A 27099-nucleotide genomic window follows, 5' to 3' on the forward strand; every position below is an offset into this window, starting at 1 on the left:
GCCTTGTACACCTACATTCTTTGTTCCCTTATTATGACCAAGCCCTTACCCCTGGGGAAATGATTTGCACAAATAAGTATCTACACTCCTTTGGGATGGAAAAGCATCCCCAGATAAGATATACATGTATTCCACTTTCTTCAAATCATATTTCCATGTTCTAGTGCAAGAGGCCATAATAAAAGATCAAACAGAAAGATAAAAAGCATCTAAAGCCAGTTGCAGAAATATGATGAAAGCTCCCTCTGGTGGTGTATATTCAAGTGTGAATAAATCTAGTTCCTTTCCGTGGGTGGGGGTGGGATCAATCACAAGTTTAAACTGATTTTTATTGCTAGCCAATGTGCTCGGGTGAGCTATGTGGCCCTTGGGTCTCCTGGTTTCTTTACAATCTCAGTTTACCGTAAAAGTGGAAATTTTAGCGAGACGCAAATTTAGCGATTTGTCCTCAAAAAGTGGTTTTCAATTTTTAGCAAGATGTAATTTTAGCGATTTTAAAATGCTTATTAAAGAAGCTTTTACATATAAAATGCAATTAAATTTGAGGGATATTCAAATTTAGCGATCTCAGTACCCTCGCTAATAATTAAAGCCAAAATTAAATCCTCGCTAAAATTTCTACTTATACGGTATCTTTGATTCACTGTTTAAGAGCCCTCTCTACAATGCATACCAAAGAGATCCGATTCTATAGTATTTTTCTCCAATTAGAGTGATCTCCCCATGGATCTAAATTCTAAAAAATAGAAATTTTCAGTATATTACTCAATTTGTAATAATTTAAAGTATTCTTAACATTTTAAAATGTCAGGATAAATTAATTGAACATGTTATTTACATGTACTTTCCGTATGGAAGTACACAACAGTGATTTCTATTCACTGATACCGTGTTTTCTTTAGATATTTTTCCCGGGGGTAAATGTTATGCACCATATAGTGAAAGTTTGATAGATAGGCTCAATATTGACTTCTTTATACAATACATTTTTCTCTGTGTCCAAAAACCATTTTGCACTTGTGTAGAGAGGGTCCTTAACCTACTTACAAGGCCTATGAGCTGAATAAATTAGAATCTGCACATGTCAAAAAAATTATCATTTTCTTTTTTTCTACCTTTGAGGATCCATAGGAATTTTGGAAATGCAAATAAACACACAAACACACACACTGTGGATGGGTGGTCAATAAAAGCTGACTTGACAGCTTATGTGTGTCCAAAAAATCCAATATTAGAAACATTTTCTTGTATTACAGCTAATATTTTATTCAAATTTTACAGTTATGAGTACTGGCATAAATTTTCTTCAACAAAAGCGACAAAATAAAGTTAAGTATGGGCAGATACAGGCTGTAGTTGAGTGCTGTCTTGAAAAGTCCATATAAGCAGACAGTCTGTACTTGAGTACTGATGCGACGAAGGACGCCATCTTTGCCTGATAGTCCAGTCACACAAGCGGCGTTATTAATGATTTTTTCTTTTGGCTGAATATTGAAGGTGACTGAAAGGAACAAGTGTCAGCAATCTGCATTATGTCACCATTATCTCATCATCCCTCTCTACAAAAAATCATTTGTTATAAGTTAAAACAACTGTATGGTAAAAACATTTACATTTTTTTTCAATGGTTAGGTAAAAATTGCCGACTGAGTTTATTAGGTTTTGGAATCAGTTGTCTACACAATGTTTTTCTTTACATTATTTACTACCTACAGTCCAGATTTTTAAATTAATTCACCCAGTTTTTACTACTTTTTAATTATCATCCTTGAACAATTGTGTTGGCTTTCATTAAGAACAATTAAGGAATGTTTTTAAGTTTTGTGCGAGTTATTGGTGTATGAATCACACAGACTTATCACATGGGCATATTTCATGAAGCGCGCTAGTTCATGTAGAGCCTTCTTTGCATTGAACTATCAAATAGTACATGTACTGATGTGAAGATACCAAATTCATTACCTGAACCAGTAGACCCAAGTGAAATGTCTGCACTGAGAAGTGTTTTCTAAGGTACATTGATGAAATAATCTCTTTTAAATTGAACTCTTTCTGAAATAAAAAAAGGCTGGCCATGTTTCAAATGAACAGTAAGAGGCATCGTAGACTAAGGTAATTGATTCTTATTACAATTAAAATTAAAAAATGAAAATACATCAAATAAACTCTAAACTATCACCTGCAACGAATGGGGACAGGAACAATTACAGAAAGGACAGACATACTCCCTAACCTCAACCCCTAATAATCATACACGGGAGAGAGGACTAAAAAGAAATGGAGCCAACCCCTTCTAAGACCTCCCAACCCAAATACAAATATCTTGATGAAAATAAGAACATTTAACCCAAATCCTAATATCACCACCCCCACCTCCCTCGGATCCCCCAACCCAAATACACCTATCTTCATGAAAATAAGGACTTTAACCCAAAACCTAAATTATCACCTAGTAAGACCCCCAGCCCCCTTTTAACCAATACAAAGGTAGAGAAGTGGGATGAGAGGGGACAACCAAAACTAAACCCACAAAATGACGAAACTCAGAAAAGACAAAGATCCTACACCCAACCCAAGGAACCCCTCCCTCTACAAGACATCTAAGAAGATAGGAATAAGGGAAAAGGGTGTAACAAACTATTAATTTAACCATAACCATCAAATGAACTCTAAACTAACCTTACTGGAAATCTACAATGCCAGAAAAGACCGAGATAATCCATTCCAACCCCCTAAGATCCCCAACCCAAATACACCTATCTTGATGAAAATAAGGACATTTAACCAAAAACCTAAACTATCACTAGTAGGATCCCCACTCCCTTTTAACCAATAAAAGGGGAGAGAAACGGGAAGAGATACATCAAATAAACTCTTAACTAACCTTACAGGAAAACTACAATGCCTGAAAAGACAGAGTTAATCCATCCCCACCCCCCTAAGACCCCCAACCCAAATACACCTATCTTGATGAAAATAAGGACATTTAACTCAAAACCTATTATCACCACCCCCACCTCCCTGGGACCCCCCAACCCCAATACACCTATCTTGATGAAAATAAACACATTTAACCCAAAACCTAATATCACGGAGAGTAGGACCCCCGGCCCCTTTTAACCAATACAAAGGGAGAGAAGTGGGAAGAGAGGGGACAACCAAATAAAGGACACCCTTTTAACCACTATTAATAGGGGATATACAAGGAAATACATCAAATCAACTAGAATCTACCCCGTGCAAGACCCCCACAACCAGTCAATGAAATGACTTTAACACAAATAGGACATTTCTAGAAAGCTGACTTTGTGATCGAAAAAGCACACACCGACTTCAAAACCAGCCTTCTAGAAAATACAGGGCTTAAACTGAACCTAACACCTGCAACCAATGGGGACAGGAACAATAACCCAAAGGACAGACATACTCCCTAACCTCCATCCCTCATAAACATACATGGGTGATAGGAATAAGAAGAAATGGAGCCAAAACCTCTAACACTTAACCTAAAACCTACTCTATCACCTAGAAGGACCCCCTCCCCCCCATCCTTTTAACTATAATTAAAGGGACAATACAACGACCAAATACATGAAATAATCTCCCAAACTAATTAACCCCATCGATGACAAATGGCAGAAAGGACAAAGATCCTACATCCAACCCCAGGACCCCCTCCCTCGACAAGACACCTTAGATGATAGGAATAAGGGAAAAGAGTGTAACAATCTCTAACATTTAACCCAAAACCTAACTAACTTATCCCCTAACAAGACCCAAAACCCTGTTAACCATTAATAATGGGCAGATACAACAACTAAATATATGAAATAAACTAAAAATCTAATTAAACCCACAAAATGACCAACCCCAGAAAGGACAAAGATCCTACACCCAACCCAAGGAACCCCTCCCTCTACAAGACATCTAAGAAGATAGGAATAAGGGAAAATGGTGTAACAAACTTTAATATTTAACCAAACCCTAACTAATTAATCCCCTTACAAGACCCAAAACCCTGTTAACCATTAATAATGGGCAGATAAAACAACCAAATACATCAAATAAACTCTAAACTAACCTTACTGGAAAACTACAATGGCAGTAAAGACTGAGATATCCATTCCAACCCCCTAAGAACCCCCAAACCCAATACACCTACCTTGATGAAAATCTTGATGAAAATAAGGACATTTAACCAAAAACCTAAACTATCACTAGTAGGACCCCCACTCCCTTTTAACCAATAAAAGGGGAGAGAAACGGGAAGAGATACATCAAATAAACTCTTAACTAACCTTACAGGAAAACTACAATGCCTGAAAAGACAGAGTTAATCCATCCCCACCCCCCTAACACCCCCAACCCCAATACACCTCTCTTGATGAAAATAAGGACATTTAACCCAAAACCTAATATCACCACCCCCACCTCCCTGGGACCCCCCAACCCCAATACACCTATCTTGATGAAAATAAACACATTTAACCCAAAACCTAATATCACGGAGAGTAGGACCCCCGGCCCCTTTTAACCAATACAAAGGGAGAGAAGTGGGAAGAGAGGGGACAACCAAATAAAGGACACCCTTTTAACCACTATTAATAGGGGATATACAAGGAAATACATCAAATCAACTAGAATCTACCCCGCGCAAGACCCCCACAACCAGTCAATGAAATGACTTTAACACAAATAGGACATTTCTAGAAAGCTGACTTTGTGATCGAAAAAGCACACACCGACTTCAAAACCAGCCTTCTAGAAAATACAGGGCTTAAACTGAACCTAACACCTGCAACCAATGGGGACAGGAACAATAACCCAAAGGACAGACATACTCCCTAACCTCCATCCCTCATAAACATACATGGGTGATAGGAATAAGAAGAAATGGAGCCAAAACCTCTAACACTTAACCTAAAACCTACTCTATCACCTAGAAGGACCCCCTCCCCAAATCCTTTTAACCATAATTAAAGGGACAATACAACGACCAAATACATGAAATAATCTCCCAAACTAATTAACCCCATCGATGACAAATGGCAGAAAGGACAAAGATCCTACATCCAACCCCAGGACCCCCTCCCTCGACAAGACACCTTAGATGATAGGAATAAGGGAAAAGAGTGTAACAATCTCTAACATTTAACCCAAAACCTAACTAACTTATCCCCTAACAAGACCCAAAACCCTGTTAACCATTAATAATGGGCAGATACAACAACTAAATATATGAAATAAACTAAAAATCTAATTAAACCCACAAAATGACCAACCCCAGAAAGGACAAAGATCCTACACCCAACCCAAGGAACCCCTCCCTCTACAAGACATCTAAGAAGATAGGAATAAGGGAAAATGGTGTAACAAACTTTAATATTTAACCAAACCCTAACTAATTAATCCCCTTACAAGACCCAAAACCCTGTTAACCATTAATAATGGGCAGATAAATCAACCAAATACATCAAATAAACTCTAAACTAACCTTACTGGAAAACTACAATGGCAGTAAAGAGTGAGATATCCATTCCAACCCCCTAAGAACCCCCAAACCCAATACACCTATCTTGATGAAAATCTTGATGAAAATAAGGACATTTAACCAAAAACCTAAACTATCACTAGTAGGACCCCCACTCCCTTTTAACCAATAAAAGGGGAGAGAAACGGGAAGAGATACATCAAATAAACTCTTAACTAACCTTACAGGAAAACTACAATGCCTGAAAAGACAGAGTTAATCCATCCCCACCCCCCTAACACCCCCAACCCAAATACACCTCTCTTGATGAAAATAAGGACATTTAACCCAAAACCTAATATCACCACCCCCACCTCCCTGGGACCCCCCAACCCCAATACACCTATCTTGATGAAAATAAACACATTTAACCCAAAACCTAATATCACGGAGAGTAGGACCCCCGGCCCCTTTTAACCAATACAAAGGGAGAGAAGTGGGAAGAGAGGGGACAACCAAATAAAGGACACCCTTTTAACCACTATTAATAGGGGATATACAAGGAAATACATCAAATCAACTAGAATCTACCCCGCGCAAGACCCCCACAACCAGTCAATGAAATGACTTTAACACAAATAGGACATTTCTAGAAAGCTGACTTTGTGATCGAAAAAGCACACACCGACTTCAAAACCAGCCTTCTAGAAAATACAGGGCTTAAACTGAACCTAACACCTGCAACCAATGGGGACAGGAACAATAACCCAAAGGACAGACATACTCCCTAACCTCCATCCCTCATAAACATACATGGGTGATAGGAATAAGAAGAAATGGAGCCAAAACCTCTAACACTTAACCTAAAACCTACTCTATCACCTAGAAGGACCCCCTCCCCCCCATCCTTTTAACCATAATTAAAGGGACAATACAACGACCAAATACATGAAATAATCTCCCAAACTAATTAACCCCATCGATGACAAATGGCAGAAAGGACAAAGATCCTACATCCAACCCTAGGACCCCCTCCCTTGACAAGACACCTTAGATGATAGGAATAAGGGAAAAGAGTGTAACAATATCTAACATTTAACTCAAAACCTAACTAACTTATCCCCTAACAAGACCCAAAACCCTGTTAACCATTAATAATGGGCAGATACAACAACTAAATATATGAAATAAACTAAAAATCTAATTAAACCCACAAAATGACCAACCCCAGAAAGGACAAAGATCCTACACCCAACCCAAGGAACCCCTCCCTCTACAAGACATCTAAGAAGATAGGAATAAGGGAAAATGGTGTAACAAACTTTAATATTTAACCAAACCCTAACTAATTAATCCCCTTACAAGACCCAAAACCCTGTTAACCATTAATAATGGGCAGATAAATCAACCAAATACATCAAATAAACTCTAAACTAACCTTACTGGAAAACTACAATGGCAGTAAAGACTGAGATATCCATTCCAACCCCCTAAGAACCCCCAAACCCAATACACCTACCTTGATGAAAATCTTGATGAAAATAAGGACATTTAACCAAAAACCTAAACTATCACTAGTAGGACCCCCACTCCCTTTTAACCAATAAAAGGGGAGAGAAACGGGAAGAGATACATCAAATAAACTCTTAACTAACCTTACAGGAAAACTACAATGCCTGAAAAGACAGAGTTAATCCATCCCCACCCCCCTAACACCCCCAACCCAAATACACCTCTCTTGATGAAAATAAGGACATTTAACCCAAAACCTAATATCACCACCCCCACCTCCCTGGGACCCCCCAACCCCAATACACCTATCTTGATGAAAATAAACACATTTAACCCAAAACCTAATATCACGGAGAGTAGGACCCCCAGCCCCTTTTAACCAATACAAAGGGAGAGAAGTGGGAAGAGAGGGGACAACCAAATAAAGGACACCCTTTTAACCACTATTAATAGGGGATATACAAGGAAATACATCAAATCAACTAGAATCTACCCCCCGCAAGACCCCCACAACCAGTCAATGAAATGACTTTAACACAAATAGGACATTTCTAGAAAGCTGACTTTGTGATCGAAAAAGCACACACCGACTTCAAAACCAGCCTTCTAGAAAATACAGGGCTTAAACTGAACCTAACACCTGCAACCAATGGGGACAGGAACAATAACCCAAAGGACAGACATACTCCCTAACCTCCATCCCTCATAAACATACATGGGTGATGGGAATAAGAAGAAATGGAGCCAAAACCTCTAACACTTAACCTAAAACCTACTCTATCACCTAGAAGGACCCCCTCCCCCCCATCCTTTTAACCATAATTAAAGGGACAATACAACGACCAAATACATGAAATAATCTCCCAAACTAATTAACCCCATCGATGACAAATGGCAGAAAGGACAAAGATCCTACATCCAACCCCAGGACCCCCTCCCTCGACAAGACACCTTAGATGATAGGAATAAGGGAAAAGGGTGTAACAATCTCTAACATTTAACCCAAAACCTAACTAACTTATCCCCTAACAAGACCCAAAACCCTGTTAACCATTAATAATGGGCAGATACAACAACTAAATATATGAAATAAACTAAAAATCTAATTAAACCCACAAAATGACCAACCCCAGAAAGGACAAAGATCCTACACCCAACCCAAGGAACCCCTCCCTCTACAAGACATCTAAGAAGATAGGAATAAGGGAAAATGGTGTAACAAACTTTAATATTTAACCAAACCCTAACTAATTAATCCCCTTACAAGACCCAAAACCCTGTTAACCATTAATAATGGGCAGATAAATCAACCAAATACATCAAATAAACTCTAAACTAACCTTACTGGAAAACTACAATGGCAGTAAAGACTGAGATATCCATTCCAACCCCCTAAGAACCCCCAAACCCAATACACCTACCTTGATGAAAATCTTGATGAAAATAAGGACATTTAACCAAAAACCTAAACTATCACTAGTAGGACCCCCACTCCCTTTTAACCAATAAAAGGGGAGAGAAACGGGAAGAGATACATCAAATAAACTCTTAACTAACCTTACAGGATCTTGATGACCCCCCAACCCCAACACAAAATAAGGACATTTAACCCAAAACTACAATGCCTGAAAAGACAGAGTTAATCCATCCCCACCCCCCTAACGGACCCCCAACCCAAATACACCTATCTTGATGAAAATAAACACATTTAACCCAAAACAGACATACCTCCCTCGGACCCCCAACCCCAAACACCTATCTTGATGAAAATATCTTGATGAAAATAAACACATTTAACCCAAAACCTAATATCACGGAGAGTAGGACCCCCGGCCCCTTTTAACCAATACAAAGGGAGAGAAGTGGGAAGAGAGGGGACAACCAAATAAAGGACACCCTTTTAACCACTATTAATAGGGGATATACAAGGAAATACATCAAATCAACTAGAATCTACCCCGCGCAAGACCCCCACAACCAGTCAATGAAATGACTTTAACACAAATAGGACATTTCTAGAAAGCTGACTTTGTGATCGAAAAAGCACACACCGACTTCAAAACCAGCCTTCTAGAAAATACAGGGCTTAAACTGAACCTAACACCTGCAACCAATGGGGACAGGAACAATAACCCAAAGGACAGACATACTCCCTAACCTCCATCCCTCATAAACATACATGGGTGATGGGAATAAGAAGAAATGGAGCCAAAACCTCTAACACTTAACCTAAAACCTACTCTATCACCTAGAAGGACCCCCTCCCCCCCATCCTTTTAACCATAATTAAAGGGACAATACAACGACCAAATACATGAAATAATCTCCCAAACTAATTAACCCCATCGATGACAAATGGCAGAAAGGACAAAGATCCTACATCCAACCCCAGGACCCCCTCCCTCGACAAGACACCTTAGATGATAGGAATAAGGGAAAAGGGTGTAACAATCTCTAACATTTAACCCAAAACCTAACTAACTTATCCCCTAACAAGACCCAAAACCCTGTTAACCATTAATAATGGGCAGATACAACAACTGAATATATGAAATAAACTAAAAATCTAATTAAACCCACAAAATGACCAACCCCAGAAAGGACAAAGATCCTACACCCAACCCAAGGAACCCCTCCCTCTACAAGACATCTAAGAAGATAGGAATAAGGGAAAATGGTGTAACAAACTTTAATATTTAACCAAACCCTAACTAATTAATCCCCTTACAAGACCCAAAACCCTGTTAACCATTAATAATGGGCAGATAAATCAACCAAATACATCAAATAAACTCTAAACTAACCTTACTGGAAAACTACAATGGCAGTAAAGACTGAGATATCCATTCCAACCCCCTAACAACCCCCAAACCCAATACACCTACCTTGATGAAAATCTTGATGAAAATAAGGACATTTAACCAAAAACCTAAACTATCACTAGTAGGACCCCCACTCCCTTTTAACCAATAAAAGGGGAGAGAAACGGGAAGAGATACATCAAATAAACTCTTAACTAACCTTACAGGAAAACTACAATGCCTGAAAAGACAGAGTTAATCCATCCCCACCCCCCTAAGACCCCCAACCCAAATACACCTATCTTGATGAAAATAAGGACATTTAACCCAAAACCTAATATCACCACCCCCACCTCCCTCGGACCCCCCAACCCCAATACACCTATCTTGATGAAAATAAACACATTTAACCCAAAACCTAATATCACGGAGAGTAGGACCCCCGGCCCCTTTTAACCAATACAAAGGGAGAGAAGTGGGAAGAGAGGGGACAACCAAATAAAGGACACCCTTTTAACCACTATTAATAGGGGATATACAAGGAAATACATCAAATCAACTAGAATCTACCCCGCGCAAGACCCCCACAACCAGTCAATGAAATGACTTTAACACAAATAGGACATTTCTAGAAAGCTGACTTTGTGATCGAAAAAGCACACACCGACTTCAAAACCAGCCTTCTAGAAAATACAGGGCTTAAACTGAACCTAACACCTGCAACCAATGGGGACAGGAACAATAACCCAAAGGACAGACATACTCCCTAACCTCCATCCCTCATAAACATACATGGGTGATGGGAATAAGAAGAAATGGAGCCAAAACCTCTAACACTTAACCTAAAACCTACTCTATCACCTAGAAGGACCCCCTCCCCCCCATCCTTTTAACCATAATTAAAGGGACAATACAACGACCAAATACATGAAATAATCTCCCAAACTAATTAACCCCATCGATGACAAATGGCAGAAAGGACAAAGATCCTACATCCAACCCCAGGACCCCCTCCCTCGACAAGACACCTTAGATGATAGGAATAAGGGAAAAGGGTGTAACAATCTCTAACATTTAACCCAAAACCTAACTAACTTATCCCCTAACAAGACCCAAAACCCTGTTAACCATTAATAATGGGCAGATACAACAACTGAATATATGAAATAAACTAAAAATCTAATTAAACCCACAAAATGACCAACCCCAGAAAGGACAAAGATCCTACACCCAACCCAAGGAACCCCTCCCTCTACAAGACATCTAAGAAGATAGGAATAAGGGAAAATGGTGTAACAAACTTTAATATTTAACCAAACCCTAACTAATTAATCCCCTTACAAGACCCAAAACCCTGTTAACCATTAATAATGGGCAGATAAATCAACCAAATACATCAAATAAACTCTAAACTAACCTTACTGGAAAACTACAATGGCAGTAAAGACTGAGATATCCATTCCAACCCCCTAACAACCCCCAAACCCAATACACCTACCTTGATGAAAATCTTGATGAAAATAAGGACATTTAACCAAAAACCTAAACTATCACTAGTAGGACCCCCACTCCCTTTTAACCAATAAAAGGGGAGAGAAACGGGAAGAGATACATCAAATAAACTCTTAACTAACCTTACAGGAAAACTACAATGCCTGAAAAGACAGAGTTAATCCATCCCCACCCCCCTAAGACCCCCAACCCAAATACACCTATCTTGATGAAAATAAGGACATTTAACCCAAAACCTAATATCACCACCCCCACCTCCCTCGGACCCCCCAACCCCAATACACCTATCTTGATGAAAATAAACACATTTAACCCAAAACCTAATATCACGGAGAGTAGGACCCCCGGCCCCTTTTAACCAATACAAAGGGAGAGAAGTGGGAAGAGAGGGGACAACCAAATAAAGGACACCCTTTTAACCACTATTAATAGGGGATATACAAGGAAATACATCAAATCAACTAGAATCTACCCCGCGCAAGACCCCCACAACCAGTCAATGAAATGACTTTAACACAAATAGGACATTTCTAGAAAGCTGACTTTGTGATCGAAAAAGCACACACCGACTTCAAAACCAGCCTTCTAGAAAATACAGGGCTTAAACTGAACCTAACACCTGCAACCAATGGGGACAGGAACAATAACCCAAAGGACAGACATACTCCCTAACCTCCATCCCTCATAAACATACATGGGTGATGGGAATAAGAAGAAATGGAGCCAAAACCTCTAACACTTAACCTAAAACCTACTCTATCACCTAGAAGGACCCCCTTCCCCCCCATCCTTTTAACCATAATTAAAGGGACAATACAACGACCAAATACATGAAATAATCTCCCAAACTAATTAACCCCATCGATGACAAATGGCAGAAAGGACAAAGATCCTACATCCAACCCCAGGACCCCCTCCCTCGACAAGACACCTTAGATGATAGGAATAAGGGAAAAGGGTGTAACAATCTCTAACATTTAACCCAAAACCTAACTAACTTATCCCCTAACAAGACCCAAAACCCTGTTAACCATTAATAATGGGCAGATACAACAACTGAATATATGAAATAAACTAAAAATCTAATTAAACCCACAAAATGACCAACCCCAGAAAGGACAAAGATCCTACACCCAACCCAAGGAACCCCTCCCTCTACAAGACATCTAAGAAGATAGGAATAAGGGAAAATGGTGTAACAAACTTTAATATTTAACCAAACCCTAACTAATTAATCCCCTTACAAGACCCAAAACCCTGTTAACCATTAATAATGGGCAGATAAATCAACCAAATACATCAAATAAACTCTAAACTAACCTTACTGGAAAACTACAATGGCAGTAAAGACTGAGATATCCATTCCAACCCCCTAACAACCCCCAAACCCAATACACCTACCTTGATGAAAATCTTGATGAAAATAAGGACATTTAACCAAAAACCTAAACTATCACTAGTAGGACCCCCACTCCCTTTTAACCAATAAAAGGGGAGAGAAACGGGAAGAGATACATCAAATAAACTCTTAACTAACCTTACAGGAAAACTACAATGCCTGAAAAGACAGAGTTAATCCATCCCCACCCCCCTAAGACCCCCAACCCAAATACACCTATCTTGATGAAAATAAGGACATTTAACCCAAAACCTAATATCACCACCCCCACCTCCCTCGGACCCCCCAACCCCAATACACCTATCTTGATGAAAATAAACACATTTAACCCAAAACCTAATATCACGGAGAGTAGGACCCCCGGCCCCTTTTAACCAATACAAAGGGAGAGAAGTGGGAAGAGAGGGGACAACCAAATAAAGGACACCCTTTTAACCACTATTAATAGGGGATATACAAGGAAATACATCAAATCAACTAGAATCTACCCCGCGCAAGACCCCCACAACCAGTCAATGAAATGACTTTAACACAAATAGGACATTTCTAGAAAGCTGACTTTGTGATCGAAAAAGCACACACCGACTTCAAAACCAGCCTTCTAGAAAATACAGGGCTTAAACTGAACCTAACACCTGCAACCAATGGGGACAGGAACAATAACCCAAAGGACAGACATACTCCCTAACCTCCATCCCTCATAAACATACATGGGTGATGGGAATAAGAAGAAATGGAGCCAAAACCTCTAACACTTAACCTAAAACCTACTCTATCACCTAGAAGGACCCCCTTCCCCCCCATCCTTTTAACCATAATTAAAGGGACAATACAACGACCAAATACATGAAATAATCTCCCAAACTAATTAACCCCATCGATGACAAATGGCAGAAAGGACAAAGATCCTACATCCAACCCCAGGACCCCCTCCCTCGACAAGACACCTTAGATGATAGGAATAAGGGAAAAGGGTGTAACAATCTCTAACATTTAACCCAAAACCTAACTAACTTATCCCCTAACAAGACCCAAAACCCTGTTAACCATTAATAATGGGCAGATACAACAACTGAATATATGAAATAAACTAAAAATCTAATTAAACCCACAAAATGACCAACCCCAGAAAGGACAAAGATCCTACACCCAACCCAAGGAACCCCTCCCTCTACAAGACATCTAAGAAGATAGGAATAAGGGAAAATGGTGTAACAAACTTTAATATTTAACCAAACCCTAACTAATTAATCCCCTTACAAGACCCAAAACCCTGTTAACCATTAATAATGGGCAGATAAATCAACCAAATACATCAAATAAACTCTAAACTAACCTTACTGGAAAACTACAATGGCAGTAAAGACTGAGATATCCATTCCAACCCCCTAACAACCCCCAAACCCAATACACCTACCTTGATGAAAATCTTGATGAAAATAAGGACATTTAACCAAAAACCTAAACTATCACTAGTAGGACCCCCACTCCCTTTTAACCAATAAAAGGGGAGAGAAACGGGAAGAGATACATCAAATAAACTCTTAACTAACCTTACAGGAAAACTACAATGCCTGAAAAGACAGAGTTAATCCATCCCCACCCCCCTAAGACCCCCAACCCAAATACACCTATCTTGATGAAAATAAGGACATTTAACCCAAAACCTAATATCACCACCCCCACCTCCCTCGGACCCCCCAACCCCAATACACCTATCTTGATGAAAATAAACACATTTAACCCAAAACCTAATATCACGGAGAGTAGGACCCCCGGCCCCTTTTAACCAATACAAAGGGAGAGAAGTGGGAAGAGAGGGGACAACCAAATAAAGGACACCCTTTTAACCACTATTAATAGGGGATATACAAGGAAATACATCAAATCAACTAGAATCTACCCCGCGCAAGACCCCCACAACCAGTCAATGAAATGACTTTAACACAAATAGGACATTTCTAGAAAGCTGACTTTGTGATCGAAAAAGCACACACCGACTTCAAAACCAGCCTTCTAGAAAATACAGGGCTTAAACTGAACCTAACACCTGCAACCAATGGGGACAGGAACAATAACCCAAAGGACAGACATACTCCCTAACCTCCATCCCTCATAAACATACATGGGTGATGGGAATAAGAAGAAATGGAGCCAAAACCTCTAACACTTAACCTAAAACCTACTCTATCACCTAGAAGGACCCCCTTTCCCCCATCCTTTTAACCATAATTAAAGGGACAATACAACGACCAAATACATGAAATAATCTCCCAAACTAATTAACCCCATCGATGACAAATGGCAGAAAGGACAAAGATCCTACATCCAACCCCAGGACCCCCTCCCTCGACAAGACACCTTAGATGATAGGAATAAGGGAAAAGGGTGTAACAATCTCTAACATTTAACCCAAAACCTAACTAACTTATCCCCTAACAAGACCCAAAACCCTGTTAACCATTAATAATGGGCAGATACAACAACTGAATATATGAAATAAACTAAAAATCTAATTAAACCCACAAAATGACCAACCCCAGAAAGGACAAAGATCCTACACCCAACCCAAGGAACCCCTCCCTCTACAAGACATCTAAGAAGATAGGAATAAGGGAAAATGGTGTAACAAACTTTAATATTTAACCAAACCCTAACTAATTAATCCCCTTACAAGACCCAAAACCCTGTTAACCATTAATAATGGGCAGATAAATCAACCAAATACATCAAATAAACTCTAAACTAACCTTACTGGAAAACTACAATGGCAGTAAAGACTGAGATATCCATTCCAACCCCCTAACAACCCCCAAACCCAATACACCTACCTTGATGAAAATCTTGATGAAAATAAGGACATTTAACCAAAAACCTAAACTATCACTAGTAGGACCCCCACTCCCTTTTAACCAATAAAAGGGGAGAGAAACGGGAAGAGATACATCAAATAAACTCTTAACTAACCTTACAGGAAAACTACAATGCCTGAAAAGACAGAGTTAATCCATCCCCACCCCCCTAAGACCCCCAACCCAAATACACCTATCTTGATGAAAATAAGGACATTTAACCCAAAACCTAATATCACCACCCCCACCTCCCTCGGACCCCCCAACCCCAATACACCTATCTTGATGAAAATAAACACATTTAACCCAAAACCTAATATCACGGAGAGTAGGACCCCCGGCCCCTTTTAACCAATACAAAGGGAGAGAAGTGGGAAGAGAGGGGACAACCAAATAAAGGACACCCTTTTAACCACTATTAATAGGGGATATACAAGGAAATACATCAAATCAACTAGAATCTACCCCGCGCAAGACCCCCACAACCAGTCAATGAAATGACTTTAACACAAATAGGACATTTCTAGAAAGCTGACTTTGTGATCGAAAAAGCACACACCGACTTCAAAACCAGCCTTCTAGAAAATACAGGGCTTAAACTGAACCTAACACCTGCAACCAATGGGGACAGGAACAATAACCCAAAGGACAGACATACTCCCTAACCTCCATCCCTCATAAACATACATGGGTGATGGGAATAAGAAGAAATGGAGCCAAAACCTCTAACACTTAACCTAAAACCTACTCTATCACCTAGAAGGACCCCCTTCCCCCCCATCCTTTTAACCATAATTAAAGGGACAATACAACGACCAAATACATGAAATAATCTCCCAAACTAATTAACCCCATCGATGACAAATGGCAGAAAGGACAAAGATCCTACATCCAACCCCAGGACCCCCTCCCTCGACAAGACACCTTAGATGATAGGAATAAGGGAAAAGGGTGTAACAATCTCTAACATTTAACCCAAAACCTAACTAACTTATCCCCTAACAAGACCCAAAACCCTGTTAACCATTAATAATGGGCAGATACAACAACTGAATATATGAAATAAACTAAAAATCTAATTAAACCCACAAAATGACCAACCCCAGAAAGGACAAAGATCCTACACCCAACCCAAGGAACCCCTCCCTCTACAAGACATCTAAGAAGATAGGAATAAGGGAAAATGGTGTAACAAACTTTAATATTTAACCAAACCCTAACTAATTAATCCCCTTACAAGACCCAAAACCCTGTTAACCATTAATAATGGGCAGATAAATCAACCAAATACATCAAATAAACTCTAAACTAACCTTACTGGAAAACTACAATGGCAGTAAAGACTGAGATATCCATTCCAACCCCCTAACAACCCCCAAACCCAATACACCTACCTTGATGAAAATCTTGATGAAAATAAGGACATTTAACCAAAACCTAAACTATCACTAGTAGGACCCCCACTCCCTTTTAACCAATAAAAGGGGAGAGAAACGGGAAGAGATACATCAAATAAACTCTTAACTAACCTTACAGGAAAACTACAATGCCTGAAAAGACAGAGTTAATCCATCCCCACCCCCCTAAGACCCCCAACCCAAATACACCTATCTTGATGAAAATAAGGACATTTAACCCAAAACCTAATATCACCACCCCCACCTCCCTCGGACCCCCCAACCCCAATACACCTATCTTGATGAAAATAAACACATTTAACCCAAAACCTAATATCACGGAGAGTAGGACCCCCGGCCCCTTTTAACCAATACAAAGGGAGAGAAGTGGGAAGAGAGGGGACAACCAAATAAAGGACACCCTTTTAACCACTATTAATAGGGGATATACAAGGAAATACATCAAATCAACTAGAATCTACCCCGCGCAAGACCCCCACAACCAGTCAATGAAATGACTTTAACACAAATAGGACATTTCTAGAAAGCTGACTTTGTGATCGAAAAAGCACACACCGACTTCAAAACCAGCCTTCTAGAAAATACAGGGCTTAAACTGAACCTAACACCTGCAACCAATGGGGACAGGAACAATAACCCAAAGGACAGACATACTCCCTAACCTCCATCCCTCATAAACATACATGGGTGATGGGAATAAGAAGAAATGGAGCCAAAACCTCTAACACTTAACCTAAAACCTACTCTATCACCTAGAAGGACCCCCTCCCCCCCATCCTTTTAACCATAATTAAAGGGACAATACAACGACCAAATACATGAAATAATCTCCCAAACTAATTAACCCCATCGATGACAAATGGCAGAAAGGACAAAGATCCTACATCCAACCCCAGGACCCCCTCCCTCGACAAGACACCTTAGATGATAGGAATAAGGGAAAAGGGTGTAACAATCTCTAACATTTAACCCAAAACCTAACTAACTTATCCCCTAACAAGACCCAAAACCCTGTTAACCATTAATAATGGGCAGATACAACAACTAAATATATGAAATAAACTAAAAATCTAATTAAACCCACAAAATGACCAACCCCAGAAAGGACAAAGATCCTACACCCAACCCAAGGAACCCCTCCCTCTACAAGACATCTAAGAAGATAGGAATAAGGGAAAATGGTGTAACAAACTTTAATATTTAACCAAACCCTAACTAATTAATCCCCTTACAAGACCCAAAACCCTGTTAACCATTAATAATGGGCAGATAAATCAACCAAATACATCAAATAAACTCTAAACTAACCTTACTGGAAAACTACAATGGCAGTAAAGACTGAGATATCCATTCCAACCCCCTAAGAACCCCCAAACCCAATACACCTACCTTGATGAAAATCTTGATGAAAATAAGGACATTTAACCAAAAACCTAAACTATCACTAGTAGGACCCCCACTCCCTTTTAACCAATAAAAGGGGAGAGAAACGGGAAGAGATACATCAAATAAACTCTTAACTAACCTTACAGGAAAACTACAATGCCTGAAAAGACAGAGTTAATCCATCCCCACCCCCCTAAGACCCCCAACCCAAATACACCTATCTTGATGAAAATAAGGACATTTAACCCAAAACCTAATATCACCACCCCCACCTCCCTCGGACCCCCCAACCCCAATACACCTATCTTGATGAAAATAAACACATTTAACCCAAAACCTAATATCACGGAGAGTAGGACCCCCGGCCCCTTTTAACCAATACAAAGGGAGAGAAGTGGGAAGAGAGGGGACAACCAAATAAAGGACACCCTTTTAACCACTATTAATAGGGGATATACAAGGAAATACATCAAATCAACTAGAATCTACCCCGCGCAAGACCCCCACAACCAGTCAATGAAATGACTTTAACACAAATAGGACATTTCTAGAAAGCTGACTTTGTGATCGAAAAAGCACACACCGACTTCAAAACCAGCCTTCTAGAAAATACAGGGCTTAAACTGAACCTAACACCTGCAACCAATGGGGACAGGAACAATAACCCAAAGGACAGACATACTCCCTAACCTCCATCCCTCATAAACATACATGGGTGATAGGAATAAGAAGAAATGGAGCCAAAACCTCTAACACTTAACCTAAAACCTACTCTATCACCTAGAAGGACCCCCTCCCCCCCATCCTTTTAACCATAATTAAAGGGACAATACAACGACCAAATACATGAAATAATCTCCCAAACTAATTAACCCCATCGATGACAAATGGCAGAAAGGACAAAGATCCTACATCCAACCCCAGGACCCCCTCCCTCGACAAGACACCTTAGATGATAGGAATAAGGGAAAAGGGTGTAACAATCTCTAACATTTAACCCAAAACCTAACTAACTTATCCCCTAACAAGACCCAAAACCCTGTTAACCATTAATAATGGGCAGATACAACAACTGAATATATGAAATAAACTAAAAATCTAATTAAACCCACAAAATGACCAACCCCAGAAAGGACAAAGATCCTACACCCAACCCAAGGAACCCCTCCCTCTACAAGACATCTAAGAAGATAGGAATAAGGGAAAATGGTGTAACAAACTTTAATATTTAACCAAACCCTAACTAATTAATCCCCTTACAAGACCCAAAACCCTGTTAACCATTAATAATGGGCAGATAAATCAACCAAATACATCAAATAAACTCTAAACTAACCTTACTGGAAAACTACAATGGCAGTAAAGACTGAGATATCCATTCCAACCCCCTAACAACCCCCAAACCCAATACACCTACCTTGATGAAAATCTTGATGAAAATAAGGACATTTAACCAAAAACCTAAACTATCACTAGTAGGACCCCCACTCCCTTTTAACCAATAAAAGGGGAGAGAAACGGGAAGAGATACATCAAATAAACTCTTAACTAACCTTACAGGAAAACTACAATGCCTGAAAAGACAGAGTTAATCCATCCCCACCCCCCTAAGACCCCCAACCCAAATACACCTATCTTGATGAAAATAAGGACATTTAACCCAAAACCTAATATCACCACCCCCACCTCCCTCGGACCCCCCAACCCCAATACACCTATCTTGATGAAAATAAACACATTTAACCCAAAACCTAATATCACGGAGAGTAGGACCCCCGGCCCCTTTTAACCAATACAAAGGGAGAGAAGTGGGAAGAGAGGGGACAACCAAATAAAGGACACCCTTTTAACCACTATTAATAGGGGATATACAAGGAAATACATCAAATCAACTAGAATCTACCCCGCGCAAGACCCCCACAACCAGTCAATGAAATGACTTTAACACAAATAGGACATTTCTAGAAAGCTGACTTTGTGATCGAAAAAGCACACACCGACTTCAAAACCAGCCTTCTAGAAAATACAGGGCTTAAACTGAACCTAACACCTGCAACCAATGGGGACAGGAACAATAACCCAAAGGACAGACATACTCCCTAACCTCCATCCCTCATAAACATACATGGGTGATGGGAATAAGAAGAAATGGAGCCAAAACCTCTAACACTTAACCTAAAACCTACTCTATCACCTAGAAGGACCCCCTCCCCCCCCCATCCTTTTAACCATAATTAAAGGGACAATACAACGACCAAATACATGAAATAATCTCCCAAACTAATTAACCCCATCGATGACAAATGGCAGAAAGGACAAAGATCCTACATCCAACCCCAGGACCCCCTCCCTCGACAAGACACCTTAGATGATAGGAATAAGGGAAAAGGGTGTAACAATCTCTAACATTTAACCCAAAACCTAACTAACTTATCCCCTAACAAGACCCAAAACCCTGTTAACCATTAATAATGGGCAGATACAACAACTAAATATATGAAATAAACTAAAAATCTAATTAAACCCACAAAATGACCAACCCCAGAAAGGACAAAGATCCTACACCCAACCCAAGGAACCCCTCCCTCTACAAGACATCTAAGAAGATAGGAATAAGGGAAAATGGTGTAACAAACTTTAATATTTAACCAAACCCTAACTAATTAATCCCCTTACAAGACCCAAAACCCTGTTAACCATTAATAATGGGCAGATAAATCAACCAAATACATCAAATAAACTCTAAACTAACCTTACTGGAAAACTACAATGGCAGTAAAGACTGAGATATCCATTCCAACCCCCTAACAACCCCCAAACCCAATACACCTACCTTGATGAAAATCTTGATGAAAATAAGGACATTTAACCAAAAACCTAAACTATCACTAGTAGGACCCCCACTCCCTTTTAACCAATAAAAGGGGAGAGAAACGGGAAGAGATACATCAAATAAACTCTTAACTAACCTTACAGGAAAACTACAATGCCTGAAAAGACAGAGTTAATCCATCCCCACCCCCCTAAGATCCCCAACCCAAATACACCTATCTTGATGAAAATAAGGACATTTAACCCAAAACCTAATATCACCACCCCCACCTCCCTCGGACCCCCCAACCCCAATACACCTATCTTGATGAAAATAAACACATTTAACCCAAAACCTAATATCACGGAGAGTAGGACCCCCAGCCCCTTTTAACCAATACAAAGGGAGAGAAGTGGGAAGAGAGGGGACAACCAAATAAAGGACACCCTTTTAACCACTATTAATAGGGGACATACAAGGAAATACATCAAATCAACTAGAATCTACACCCCACAAGACCCCCACAACCAGTCAATGAAATGACTTAAACACAAATAGGGGATAAGCTATTCTAGAAAGCCGACTTTGTGATGGAAAAAGCACACACCGACTTACAAAAGCACAGCCTTCTAGAAAATGCAGGGCCTAAACTGTACCTTACAACCCAATAGCCCAGGGACAAACGGCCTTACCTTTACTATAACATCACATGTCACTTCTTCCAATTCCATTTGTATATGTTGTCAGGGAAGGTTTGGAAAGGTTCAACAACTTTATTCTTTAAAGTTCCTGTAAATTAATATTTCTCTACAAGAAAACATTTACATATATTACTACACATCTTTTATATCATTTAATGATTTCATTGTAATCTCAGCAGATACTTCATAAAATACATGAAATGTTTGTGGACACTTATGCCTCTTATCCCTCTTGGACATTGACCTTTTTTTATGTGCAAGGGGCATAACCATGTCTTTAAATGCTTGATCCTTCTCAAAACAGATCTTAATCTAGATATTTATATGATTATTCTTTGTACTAAATTTCATTTCATTTTGTTCAACCACTGAAATTTATTGGAAACTGCAAATAATAGGAATTTTTTCAACATCAAGGGGTATAACTCTGTCATAAATTGCTTGATCATTCGAAAAACAACTCTTGACCTAAATATTCTGATAAATCTGTATATCATTTTTTTTCAGTGCATGTATGTGCAAAGAAAATGGACAACAACTTGGTGGACCTACTGATCGACAGACAGCAGCAAAGCAATATGCCCTCCCTCCTTCAAAGGGGGGCATAAAAAATAAAGATTAATGCTTTCAATTCACAAAATTTGGGATAATATGAAATACAGATCATGTCTTTTTTAAATGAGATCATTGACCCTGTTAACAGACAACATACCTACCTGGATACACATGTGCTTGTGGGTTTCACAGACTACACATCATCAAGTCAGTTGCATCATGCATACCTATTTAACAAAAAAATCAGTAGGATAACTTTATCCAAGCATTATAAATTTCTTTGTTTATGAGTCCAAAATAATAGTTTTGAAATGAGATGCAAAAAAATCAAAAGCCTGAAAAACCTCAATGGCGTGGAACAAGAAAAACAATATCAAAAGATCTGAAGTTGGGTCAAATGAGTAACTCCGGTAACATAATAAAATTAAAAAATAGTCTTAACCAAAATACAGTATAAGCCTTATGTCCTGGTTTGAATGAGACAGGGTTCAAATTGACCAGACATCGTCAGAAATGTTCATGCTCAATATCAATCTAATTTCTTTTCAGTCAATCGAAGTCCTATGAAGGGTTTCATAAATTATTCTAATTAATTGCCATTGTCAGAGTATTGTTCTGTTGTATAGTGATTGCATCTAAACTACAACCATGATTCCACTGTTACAAGTACAATAGACTTATGATAGGGCGCGGTAAACAAATGGAGGAAATGGATAAATACAGTAATACGTACTGGATTAACTGGTCAATATTATCAGTTGTTAGAAAAAAATTGGATTTAAGATCGTAAAAGTAAAGCTAAGATTAAGAAATTCAATCTTTATAGTCTTGTTGTATTCTTGTTTATTTTGTAATTATTTTACCGTCTTTAAGATTGTTTGTATTACAGTAATCGATCCCAAAATGTGATTTATGTCATTCGATGCACCCTCTTTGTAGAAATTCATCCGCAACAACCATGTTTTTTTGCGAAAAAATTAAACATAATATTGTTGTTTTGCAGTAGAATTAATTGAAGATACAATTGATTTAATTTCATATTCTGAATTTCAAGCTATTATTCATTGTGAACATTTCAAAGAAATTGGTTTGCGGCTGTTGCTATTTTCTATTGCGGATGCATCCACTGACACATTCGGTCGCGTAAACCTGACTGATCGCTAGATGACAATAGAGCAAGCTTGATGCCATAAAAACCAAAGGCCCATGGGCAACATCGCTCACAATGTTGCCCATGGTAGGCCGTAGCTACACTACCCCAAGATTATTCCTCAAAAGTTTTCAGCTTTTCTGACCCAGTGTTTCTTGAGAAAAAGATTTAAAAAGATTTTTCCTCTATATTTTGATGAAAAACTTTTATTCCCTATTGTGGTCCTGCCTTACCCTGGCGGGGTCATGATTTTAACAATTTAAAACCTACACTATCCCAGAATGCTTCCATATAAGTTTAAGCTTTTCTGGCCCAGTGGTTCTTGAGAAGAAAATTTTTAAATGGCACAACCCTATTTTTAACTTTTCTTTATTATCTCCCCTTGTAAGGGGACTTGGTCCTTTATTTTAACAATTTAAATTTAAATGATGCTTTGTACCAAGTTTGATTAAATTGGCCCAGTGGTTTTTGACAAGTTGAAAATGTGAAAAGTTAATAGACGGATGGGCAGACAGACAAAAGAATGGACAGACAATGGGTGATCAGAAAAACTCGAGCTTTCAGCTCAGGTGAGCTAAAAATTGGATATATATGATAAATTCTCACCAAATTATGTATCAGTGCATGCTTAAATAAAAAATATCTTAAAAGCTTTCTTTAAAGCTATAAGCAAAATACAATTTAAAGATGGAGGTCAAGGTCAAAGGAAAGTGCATGGTCAAAAGTTTCTGATGCAGTTGAATAGCTCCCACTAATATGTATCGGCAAATTATGTTTGATTGATTGATGATTAGTGCTTTAAGCTGTATTGGCAATATTTCAGCCATATTTCAGCAGTATAATATGTTTGATAAAAATATTTTATTTAAAACTGTTCTAAATAATTATCTTAGAAAAAGAGATGTCAATGTCAGTGGAAAGATCAAGGTCAAAAATGTTTATGCAGTTGAAAAGTTCGCATCAGTATATCAACACATGAAGGACTAGAAAACTGACCAGTCAGCAAGGGCCCCGCCATGGGGTAGAATTAAAAGGGTGCAGCTTACAGAATGATTAATAAATGTATGAAGAATAAGCAACACCAACTGTATTCTTAAAATTTTAAGATGATTCCTGAATATTCAAAAACCTGAAAATATCCTTGTATTTACATTAGGCAGTAAAGAACAACTTAACATTGAATGTATATTTAAACAATTATGAAGCTTGTGTTATATAAAATGCCAGCCTTCAATGAATGCAAATATCATGAAGGCTTGACCTAACTTCAAACAAACAGCAGTTGCAGACAAAGGTTTTCATTAATCTTAAAGCGACAGATAAAGAAAAGCCTACTAAATTTTCTGCAGCAGGCTAGATAATTAATCCCAAGGGATTAATTGTACCTCTCTCATCATTTTCTTCTAAATTTACAATAAGAACTTTTTCAGTATCAATGATAGAATGGGGTTTTTATACAACTACATTAAAAATTAATTATATTCTTGAATTAATATATAAAAAAAAGTGAAAAAAGTCAATCAAAAAATCTTCCTTAATCTATTTCTTCTTTTTTAGAATTCAATGAAATCATAAGTTCTATCAAACAAAAATAATAAAAATTTATATTTAAATCCACATTTCAGAGTGTTCATAGCATTCCAAATTGATTTAACTTCAAAACAAACTTCATTTGCAGACAGAGGTGGTAATTAATCTCAATGTGACAGATAAAGATAATGCTCTGGATTTTCTTCAGGAGGAAAGCTAATTAATCCCAAGGGACTCCTAGCAGCATTCAGTTTACAATGGGAACATCTTCAGCAGTTATCTCTCTTTGCCAGTGCATTCTTATATAAAGTTAAGGAATGTACCCCACCACCCCAGCTCCAAACCATGGGACATAGAGAACCAAACTTAGCATCAAAATATGTATTTCTGCCTACTGAACTACCGTACCAAATTTGTACTTGATTGGGCTACCATAAAAAAAGTTGCCCGTTCATTCTTATGCATAGTTAAGGAATCTACCCCACCAACCCAGCTCATAACCAGAAGACATAGAGAACCAAACTTAGCATCAAAATATGTATTTCTGCCTACTGAACTACCATACCAAATTTGAACTTGATTGGGCAACCATAAAAAAAGTTATTAGAAAAAAACAGAAAATTTGTGGACGGAAGAGTGACAGACGGACAGACAGACAGAAAGACAGACAGACAGACGGACGGACAGAGTGATTACTGAAGGGCACCCGCAAATCCTTGCGCGGCCCTAAATATTACCGGTATCAAGATTGAATGTCACTTATTTAAGAAAACTGAGGTCAAGGTCAAAGTAAAGGTCACAGTCAAAAATGTTGATGCATTAAAATAAAAAACATATGAAAATTGATCACACTCTCTTGAATGGTATCTTTAAAACTGAGCTAAACACTAATTTAAGAAAAGTGAGGTCAAAGGAAAGGTGAAGGTCAAAAATTGATGATGCAGTTGCTAAGCTCTCTTCAATATCTCTTAGCATATGAAGTTAGATAAAAAATATCTTACATAGTTTCTTTGAAACCTAGCTTTGAGGTCTCACTCAAGGAAATAATTTGACAATATATTACTATATAGCTTGAATTAAATTGTTTTGATTATCATACTCTTAGCAGATAATTCATGAATGAGAAAATAAAGATTAATGCTTAAACAAAAATTTGAGTTTAGAAAAAAATATGCCTTAAGTGGCTAAGAAAGAAAATTGACAGTAAACATGCCTACCTCAAAATTCATGTGGGTTTCAAATGTTGACAAACAGCATACACACAATCCAGGAAGTTGCTTCTTGAACTCCTGAAAAAGAGTTTCCTTTAATTCAGTGGGCAGGGTTTTCATTAAGTGCCAGCGACCATATACTTATACACTGGCGCCGGTCATTTCACTTTCAAAAATCAGTAAAGAAAATCAATTTGATTTGATTTTTTTTTAAATGCCATTAATTTTTCACTAATTCTTAATTATCTCCCCTTGGAAGTTGACTCCCTTTCACCTAAGGATACTTTGTAGCAAGTTTGGTTGAAATTGGTGCAGCGGCTCTTGAGAAGAAAAAAAAATTTCATCTCTAATTAATGAGCTCTAATTAGCTTGGGAACAAGAAGTTAACTAATTTACAAGGAATTAATCAGCAAAAAAGTGAAAAATCTTAATTCTTAAACAAAGTCAGAGACTTGAAGAAATGGTGTCAAAAGAAACTTCAATATTATACCTTGGAGCTTTCATCAGTGATCACTGATTAATGGCTGATGTTTAAGACAAAGGGCTCTTTAGCAGTGGGGGTGATGAGGCTTTTCTATCAGCATTCAAAGAATGGAGTTTCTCTTAGAAGAAAAGGTAACTCTAAAATAAATAAAGAAAACACAAAAAAGTTTACAATATATAAAAATGTGCACCACTTACAATAGCATATTCTTAATAGCTTATTCTTAGAAAAAGTCTACAAGTATACAGCTAAATAATTATCATGACAAACAAGAGGCCCATGGGCCACATCGCTCATCTGAGAAGC

General features: G+C 38.5%; 1 long non-coding RNA gene across 1 annotated transcript; it reads right to left on the reverse strand.

The window, feature by feature from the left end:
* Positions 1-1300: 1300 nt before the first annotated feature.
* Positions 1301-26389, reverse strand: LOC134249961 (uncharacterized). The gene is made up of 5 exons (XR_009988403.1): positions 26316-26389; positions 22580-22645; positions 21855-21969; positions 1963-2052; positions 1301-1559 (listed from the first exon to the last, which is right to left on the reverse strand). It is a non-coding gene; the product is annotated as an uncharacterized LOC134249961 (long non-coding RNA).
* Positions 26390-27099: the final 710 nt, after the last annotated feature.

Source organism: Saccostrea cucullata, unplaced genomic scaffold, assembly GCF_032062105.1.
Source record: "Saccostrea cucullata isolate Sc308-1 unplaced genomic scaffold, CSIRO_AGI_Scuc_v1 ctg1319, whole genome shotgun sequence".
NCBI lineage: Eukaryota > Metazoa > Mollusca > Bivalvia > Ostreida > Ostreidae > Saccostrea > Saccostrea cuccullata.